Here is a 10,001-nt window from a genome sequence, read left to right as displayed (position 1 = left end):
GGGGGAAATAGAAAAGAAAGGATATGGAAAGAGGTAGACAACAGTAGAAAAATAGATATGGGAATGGCGAGACACATAGGGAAGGAGTGGGGAGGAAGGGGGGAGGGTGTGTGGAAAAGCCCATCAAACGCTTAGGTCCTGTGCAGGAGGATGGAGCAGTCAATTGTAATCTGCAGAGGTCTTAAAGTCGTCCCAGTAAAACCAGGTACGCACTGGTCTGGGTGAAGATCGGTCTTCTGATCTCACAAATTCTTTAATATATTGAATGTCATTCACCCTGGTTACCCAATGCTGAACAGTTGGCGGAGTAGTTTGCCTCCACAATGGGGGACAACAATCCCTTCCTCACGAAAATATTTTGACACAACTCTAAGCGTCTCACCGATCAAAGGGTGGAGACGCAAGGTAGCAATATCTTCAGATGGGGACCATGCTGCAACACTTAACATTACTGGGACATTGAGTCTTCCAGTCTGACCCAGCCCTTAAGGCTGACATGCCTGCACCAATCTACCAGGCGGGTCAGGTGGACTGCTCTGTGATACAATACCGGGTCCGGGAGAGCCATGCCCTCTCTATCTTTTAAAAAACGCAGGGAACAAATTTGTTAAGGCGGAGAGTTTCAGTATTCCAGATAAATTATAGGAATTCAGAATGAAATTTATGTAACAAGTGGAGAGGGAGTCGCACCGATAAAGTCTGAAGTAAATACAGGAGGCGGAGCATGATGTTCATTTTTAAAATGTTATAGCGGCCGAACCACAAAAGAGCCTGTTGCCTCCATCACTGAAGATCTCAATGTATCGTATTGAGGAGTGGTATAAAGTTTAACTCCACCACTCTCTTCAAGTCAGCAGGGATGTTGGTACTGTGACTGAGTGTCCCAAAAGTGTCAGTAAAGTGTTAGAGGGTCCAGAGAATAGAGAGTATTTATTTGTGTGTAGGTTTTTAGGAAGAAAAAACAGGTTCTTTAGGGCCCTGGAGAGAGAGCTAGAGGGTTCCAGGCTAAAGAGAGAGCCAGAGTGACTTCCAGGCTGAGAGAGAGCCACAGTGTTCCAGGCTGAGAAAGAGCCAGATAGTTCCAGGCTGAAGAAAGAGCCAGAGTTTTCCGGGCTTAGAGAGAGCCAGAGTATTCCAGGCTAAAGGGAGAGCCAGATTGTTCCAGGCTGAAGAGAGAGCCAGAGTGGATTCCTGGCTGAGAGAGTGCCATAGTGTTACCATGAGCACCCCTCAGTAAGCTACCACAGAACCTGGCTAGCAAATGGAGCCCCGTGCTCATTTAAATGGGAATGAAGGAGAAATGGTTTTACGTAGCTCAGTCGACAGATTAACGTCTAATACTTCTAGTTTTTGGAGGTTGGCTTTGTAGTCAGAAAGCTGGGCATATTGGCGCAATTCCTTCAGCAAGTTGGGGATAGTCACCTGGGGTACAGCGATGTAAAAAAGAAGGTCGTCAATGTAGGCAGCCACTTTATGGTCAGTGAAGCCCACTCTAAGCCCCCTAATGCCAGGATTCTTACGGATATGGCCCAACAGAGGTTCTAGGAGTAAAATAAAAAGTAGGAGAGACAGTGGGCATCCCTGCCTTGTTCCGTTGGTAATGGAAAAAGGGCGGGAAAGGATTCCATTAACCCTGACTATGCAGTGGGGTTCTGATATAAAGCCTGTAAAAAAGTCCACCGGGGACGCCTATGAAGGCTAAAACCTGTTTCATATAGTCCCAGTTCATACGGTCAAACGCCTTTTCAGCCGAAAAAATCAAGGAAGGGATTTTTTGTGTAGTGACATAGTATATCAGATTGGGCGTGCGAGTGGTGTTGTCTCTTGCCTCCCTAAGTGGGAGGAAACCACTTTGATCTGAGTGAATAATTTGCTGAACGATAGGTGTAAGTCTGCGTGCAAGTATGGTAGAAAAAAATTTTAGAATCAATTTAGAAGAAATGTCGTCTGATAATTTGCACAGATCTTTGCATCTTTTTCAGGTTTTAAAATAACAGTTATGTGAGCCATGAAGGAGTCAGCTGGCAGAGGGTACTCCGGCGAAAGTGTATTAAAGGCCGTCAGGAATGGGTTTGTGAGCTGAGGGAGGAACCGGTTATAATAGGCCAGAGTGAACCCATCAGGTCCAGGGGCCTTTTCTGTAGGCGCATGAGCAATTGCTGCCTGCAACTCAGTGGGGCTGATAGGGGCCTCTAGTGCCTCTCACAAGGCAGTTAAATAGGCCTGTGTATATGCTGTAAACATTTCTGAAAGGCATGGGACAGAGTGTCCCCTTAGATTGTACAGATCAGGGTAAAAGTCTTCAAAAGAGTCGGCTATATCTTGACAACGATGTAACATGGTGCCCATTTTCGATTGTATACAGGGTATAAAAGCACGGGCCCTTTTTGCTCTGATGGCACGTGCCAAGGCCTTCCCGCACTTATTACTGTATTTGTATAAAAACGCTCTGCACTTATCAAGTTGGGTTCTCGCTTTAGAACAGTATTGTAAAATCACTTAGTGCTAAAAGCGGGCTTCCGTATCAGGGGAGTGGCTGCGTTTGTGTCTAAACTCTAAGGCATGCAGGTCCTGAAGCAACTGTGTCAGTCGTTGCTGACGTTCTAGGATAGTTATTTTAACAGTCCCTTGATGTAAAAGAATTAAAAAAAAGAAAGGTTGATGAACACAAAATAGACACTTGTCTCATCTGGACAAAGCATAAGTATAAGCTGCTTTTGTTCAGATGGGTTATGCATTTTTAAACAAGTCTTTGGGAATGCAAAATCCACTCAAAGCAGGTAAGCAGAAAAGTCAAAGAAAGGTCAACTGCACATCAGATGTACCTGTTAATGAGTTCTAAATGATCCCAAAGGCGTCTTAAACTGATGCCATCAACACAAGTGCAAAACCCATTAAAACTGGCTATATTTTTTTACTGGTCCATTCAATACATGATCAAACATCATATATATGATCAAACATTATACTCAACATAATGCTGCCAAGTATTAAAAAAGTTTGCTTATAAAAGATATCACATTCTGACAGTTCTGCTTTCATCAATGGCTAGCATAATGATAATCAGAGAAAGGAAAATCTAAATGCAAGTTGCAGCAATTCAAGGCAAGAAAAAATCAGCTAAAGTACAAAATGGATTCTGATTAGTTGTTATGAATATTGTTTCATGTTCTTAGTGCTTTGAACCTTGTCCTACTGAATAAACCAATAGTGAGACTTAATATAATAAAAACAATGCACCTAACACGCAGAAATAAGTCAAGGGCATAAATTATAGGAGGAGAGGACCAAGAGTATTACATTTAAAGAGCATATACCTGATCTGCATATAAGCTCCTAGACCGGAATAATCCTAATAAACGTATACCAATTATTTGTAATGAATAGATGATATCAGTTAAACATAATAAGAGGCCACAGAAAATAGGACCATAAGATAATTTGTGAAGATAGTCAGGCTTAGACATTGAAAAATAATATAAGGTGCTTGGCAAACTGCAAGAAAATTAGCAATTACATGTTCATGCTGGTTTTATTATTACAAGTCACCACAGGTTGCACAATTCATAATATAAAACTTTTTTTTAGTTCATCGCAATTTTATACCAAGCCACAGTTAATCACTTGCATCCAACTGCCTGGAACAGTTACAGTTATTAAAGGTTTATATGCATAGATGTAATAAAGGCTCTATAAAATGTCAAATCTTTTAAGGTTAATTTCTTTTCAATTTTACAAGACACATCCTCAGGGTCAATAGTAATCTATCATTTGGTCCTTTAGTCTCTTTCTGTCTAACTTTCTCTAATTTTAAAATTCATACTCATATAGACTTTATTGGCAGAACCAACTATATTAGCACTGCCAGAATATGTGGGAAATCCGTTAGCCGTGAACAGTTCAAAGTATAGATATACATTTTTAGAAGTCTTGGGTGAAATAGAACATTTGGAAAGTTGAGTAAAAAAGTTTAGGCTAACAATCAGGCAACCCTGGTATTACCACAAAAATCTGTGTATTAGAAAACATTTATGGGCTACGTATTCTCATTCATCTCCCTGTTAATAAAATAATAAACTGGTAAAGAATTACAGGTGAGATGAGGTCCTACAATGTAACCCCATGTTGTGGGAGTCTGTGGGTGGGGAGCTTATTTGTAATCTGGAAGATTCCTTTAACCTCCCTAGCGGTTCATTTCTTTCCAGTTTTATAGCGGTACATTGTTTTTCATGAAAATAGTAGTATGAGTATAATAGAGTTTGAAACATAAAATCATGTAAAAATAATAAATTGAATAAATTAAAAAAACTATATATATATATATTAAAAAAAAATACATATTATACTCATACTATTATATATACTGTAAAATAAATTTTCTTGAAAACAATGTACTGATTTTACACATTACAGTTATTACAATACAGTTATTTTGTATTGAATGCAATACAAATGGATTTTGAACTTCCAGCCCCGCCCCGCCAGCATCGTACACACACACCAACATCACCAGGAACTTCCCGGTGACTCATCGGCTAACCTTCCCATAGGTTTACCTACCCCAAGTGTTTTTAGCAACTTTTTTCTACCCCGAGTCACACTCAGGTTACTGCTAGGAAAGTTAATATACACCCTCTCACCTTGGGGAATAGGTGGGCACATAGTAACCGTTAACAATTCCCATAAATAGATAAATAATCCCAAGAAATGAAGGCACCACACAACACAATAACTAATACTTGCCTTTGCAGGTCCAGCTTTGTCCAAATATAATCCCTTCTAGCATCAGCTGGAAAAGGGCTTCATCTGCAGACAAGGGTCAAATTGTGGGTCAAATTTTTCCAAAGGGAAAGGGAGATACATTTTGCCCTCTTTCTTCTTTGGCAATCTACATTGCAGAGGACCTTTTACGAGGTCCTGAATCGTATGAATCAGAGAGGGGCACAAACATGCTCGCTGCCACCATTTCCTATCTAAGAAGGTCCCAAGCTCAAGGGTTTGGTTTAAAGCATAAGGGGGACCTATGCAATTTTTTATTCATTTTAATTTTTGATATGTCAAAAAAGTCTTAGCAAATTTTATACATTTCAAATCAACCTTGAAGTTGAATTTTCAAGTCAGGTTTGAAGTGGTTAATATCTGATGCTCATCTCATTTTTTATTCTCTCTATATTAATGTAGTTCTTGATGTAATGTAATTCTTGAATGGGAAAAGGCACATTGGTGTGAACACTATGACAAACAAGGAAGGAAAAAAGAGGGGTGGGGGGCAGCTCACTTAAGTTCAGTATACAGTTTCATTATTATGTAGATGAGATATAGAATATGTGTAGTGAAAAGTATACAATAGGCAAAACTGAGACTTCAACCATAAAATATAGTCAATGGGAAAAGCAGAATCAGGGTGTTTTTTGAGGGTTTTAAAAGGGTGCATTCAGCTTTTAAAAGAAGACCTCCATCTGTAAACTCTTTTCCACTTTACCATACCTGTTCTTTTGTCAACAAAGTTGACTAACCAAGTCATTTCTTTTTTTTGTTTCAATCACAAAATGAAAAAAAAATGGAACGATAAACAGACATTTTTCATACGAGCTGACATGTCTTTAGCGATATGTAATTTACCTAACTTTTAATGGCATATGCAGCTGGAATGCTGGGTTTCCCATGAACTGGGAAAGTAAAGTGCAGTAAAGGGTGGATTATCCAAGGCTTTTACATTTTACATTAGAAATTTCTTTATTACCTCAAAAAAACACCTCAAGAAAAGAAGGAGATTTTGTTCCAGCTTAAGACATGTAACCAAGCCAAAAGTCACAATACTTTAATCTATGTCAATATCATAAAAAACAATAATAAAATCATTGTTGCCTTTATATTGTGCTTTTCTATTAGCCTATTCTATAAGCATCAAAAAATGTTACACGTTTCATGGATCAACATCACCTTCTTCATATATTAACATTTGACACCAGGACTCGGGCTTCATACATAGGAAGAGAATGCGATCACAATAGGATTCAACTGGACTGAAAAGGCAGGAAGCTTCCAAGGTAAATAGCAAAGAATCCCGTTCAGGCTTCAGCTGGTCGGATAGTCGGCAACCTAGAGTGCATTCAGGTGTCATGTCATGGCACTTTGTGTAGCCAACAACACATATGTAATTTTAAAGTGACACTTCTTATCTACCTGCAAATCAAATATAACTTCTAAATTCTGTCTGCTGTCTGCTTTGTTACTCACATAATTTGAGGTTGGGAAACTGAGAAGAGATGCAAAGTGAAAGGTTCTTAATTTCAGCATGGTTATCCACAGCAATATGAGGGCTCTGACTGCAGGTAAGGGCCATGGCTGGATCTCAATGGGAAATCTGCATTGATTCACTTATCTCTGGCAACAATTCTCCCTAGAATGAGTTTTTATTCCAAAGGATGACGAGCCAGGTTTAATCTAGCTCAGATTTTACAGAGTAAATACACATATTTTTCTGATATGCTATATTTCCCTTTGCTTCGCCAGACTGAAGTTTATATCATGTGTAAATTACCCAAAGGCACTGCGTGTCTGCTTGAAAACATCACTCTGCTTTTCATGCACTAAAATGCAAATGAGGCCTCATTTTTAGCCAATGTTACTAGTGAAGCCTGTGTATTCAAAGCTTTCTTTCACATTATAGCTCCACAGTTGCTGTGGTAACAAGGAACTTATTTATCCTGTGGCTAAGACTGTGATTGCAGGTGCTTTACAGTAAACACACACACATTTTATTATAATAAACAGGAATCTGTATTTTTACATTAAAAGGTAACTCCAGGCAAACCACTGAAAATGCAGTTCAAATAGAACATATATATATCATGCTAAAATATATAGCATGTTGAAATACAATATATATATATATATATATATGTAATAATATATATATATATATATATATATTAGCATACTTAAACCCAAACAAGTGACGGGAGTATGGTATGATTATGGCTGGAGCAGAGTGTACCTCTCGCAAACCCATCCGCGCAGCAGAAAAGGTACAGTTTTAGGGTTTGTGCTGAGGGCCCTGGGGTTGTACAGGTAGTCCCTGTACATCCGACAAACGGACGACTCCTAGATACGAACAGGGCTTCCCTGCTCATTGGTGTGCAGTAAAGAGGCTTGATATTTGGAGGGGGTGGTTTGCATGATGTGCAGAAGAAATCTTTTGCTAAACACAGCTGAGACTGAGCTCCTCTGTAAGCTCTTCCAACTCTTTAATGACCATGACAAGCTCTGCAGTTGTTTTTTTTTTTGCATATTTTGGTCCAGAAGTTAATGAATGTCTAGGCTCCATAAAGTTTTTTTTTTGTTTTTTTTGCTTTGTTTGTGATCAACTCAGTGAGGATTTTATACTGTAACTCACACCTCACTGCTCAATAATATGTTGAGACAAACATCTGTCCTAATTGCATTTATTATATAATATACTGTTCTGACCTGCATTTAATTTCCCTTTAACCTTTTTTCAGCAAGATTTACATATCCATAGATTTTTACTGATCCAAAGGTCTTGGTGGATGGTGGTAAAACTTACTGCACATGTTAGGTGTCCAAGCAGTATATTTTGTTTGCATTGTATTCACCTCCTTGACAGAAAGGACGCGCTGTGTGGCAGAGTTGTCTAAATCTTGGGACTAGATGACCAAAAGTACAAATCCCTTTGACAGATAAAAAAGCGTACAATATATGGGAATTAGACTATTTGCTTAAATCTGCAATTCAGAAATAAATAGTGAATGATTCATGCATGTTTACTGTATTATACCGGAATAACTGAACTGAATCTATATGTAAGCACCGCAATGGTTTTTGCTTGTCTAAAGGCTTATGGATAAGGTAAAATGCTTACTTTATTCTTGTATCTGCAGACTTTCTCCTCTTTGTACAACCAGTCACCCAAAGCCATTTCAGCTTCGCTGCTTGACCTTTCCTTGCTCACCAGGGACATCACGTAGAGAGCGAGGAGAGAGGGGACTATGGTGTATTTTCATAAAGGCCTAAACAAAACTGATATTTAAACCTTGCGGTGCAGGAAAACTCCACTACATGGTGCATTTTTAAGGACAAAACTTCTCATGCTGCTATCTGCTGACAACATAGTGGGCTGATGTCAAAATAGAAATTTTCTTGCAGAACTCATAGATCCATATAATATATGTAATTGATTATATTTGTATTGATTTAAATGCTGAATGCTTCTCTGGACAAGTGGTGGTGTCACAACAGTGTTGGTAAATACTGTACTAATGGAGCCTGGTGAGTCAAGCTTAAAGGATAGATCTTTAAGGTCATCGGTTACTAAGCAACCCTGTTTAAGCAGCCCAGTGTAATGTGCCTTTCAGTATCCTCCTCACACAGCTTTTATAGAACTTGTTCTGTCAGTGGAGAGGAAGTACATATTGTCAGGAAGAGACATCTATTTCCAAATGAGAACAAATATTCACCTAATATTATTATCAATATTCCAATGGAATGGCAACGGGACTGCCTGGGATCCTAGAGATTCATTAACATGCAGATTAGGAAGAAATTCTAAAATATAATGTAATGGCTTTTCTATAATAAATGTAACATTTTTTGAAAATCAAAGGCATGAACACATTAAATGTTTCCAATATGAGTGTGCTAATTAAACACAATTGGTTCGGTTTACTAAAGTAATTTGGAAGCTTACCTTGCAAAGGATCTTTCCCATATCTTAATAAATTAGATGATCTAATCATAAGCAAGCAATACCCGTGTATTTTTTTTTTTTTTTTTTTTTTTGCACCTGATTAGGTATTTTTGGCCATCACATTCACTAAGCCAAGTGAAAATGTCTATTGTAGGAAGATAATTAACTTTGCTAAGTACAAAAAATCACTTAAAAAAAATCACTTTTTTTAGCTTATTTTGAACCTTTCTTGTTTTATTCAGAAGAAGAATGGTATTTGTTTATTATTTCCTGATTTTTTTTTTGCAGGGGCCCCTTTTCAAATGTTTGCATTTTTGTAATTGTGATTTAAAAGAAATATTTTGTACATGCAGTAAAATTAATTTTTACCACTCATGTTGCCTATTCTAAAATTTGATATTATAGCATATTTGTGAGCTGTACTATTGAGTGCCATGGTACCAATCTCAAGGATGAATTTATTAAGGTGGTGTAAAAATGTGCTATGGCAGGTGCCTGCAATTTTTTGGATTATTTGTAGTATTAGTGAATATATTTGGGTTATTTGGAGTATATCTCATAGGGAAGTTACTCTCAGCACAGAGTGTGAGGATTCTGCTGGGTGGAAACAGGTCAGACCTGCACCCAGGGATTGCTGCAGCACTTAGGAATTTTATGCTTTGGAGCAATTTATTTTATGGTACAAATCTCATTTCCCATTCACCAAGCATACGATCAGTTCCAAGTAGGTGGCTTTAGCCAGAATGCATTTGGAAACTAGTGGCTTGAAACACACAGTTCCTGGACCTTAAAACTGCTGCCTAAATGATATCTGTGTAATTACTGATATATAAGATAGGACCGCCATAAGAAATTTCTGGGTCCTATACTAGGTAAACTTCCTGGGCCCTCCCCCCTCATTTTAAAAGTTCCACTGTCACAAAAGTCAAGCTGTTTTGATTAAAGCCTCTTACAGAAGTACCTCTGGCCCCCTTCCCCAATGGTGGCCCTGAAATAAAACATTAATTTACTATGGTTATTCCCTTATTGATAATGATAAATTAGTCCAAATAATTTCATAGAACCTCACAAATATAGTTATAAAGACAAAAAACATTAGGATCAAGATGTAAAATAATGCTATATACTACTAATGCAATCTAGGACATGAACACCATCATAAAGGACATGAACAGGTTCACCCATGATAGTTTAACTACTCCAGTCTTGGAGAGCTTTAATAAATCAGCCCAGTATGTTGAAGTTCCCCAGATTACCCTAAACTGTATTCCAAGCAAAGGGACTATGGTAA

This window comes from Pyxicephalus adspersus, chromosome 4 (assembly GCF_032062135.1).
Source record: "Pyxicephalus adspersus chromosome 4, UCB_Pads_2.0, whole genome shotgun sequence".
Classification (NCBI taxonomy): Eukaryota; Metazoa; Chordata; class Amphibia; order Anura; family Pyxicephalidae; genus Pyxicephalus; species Pyxicephalus adspersus.
The sequence above is the reverse complement of the archived record's forward strand: the minus strand, read 5'-3'. Positions refer to the sequence as shown.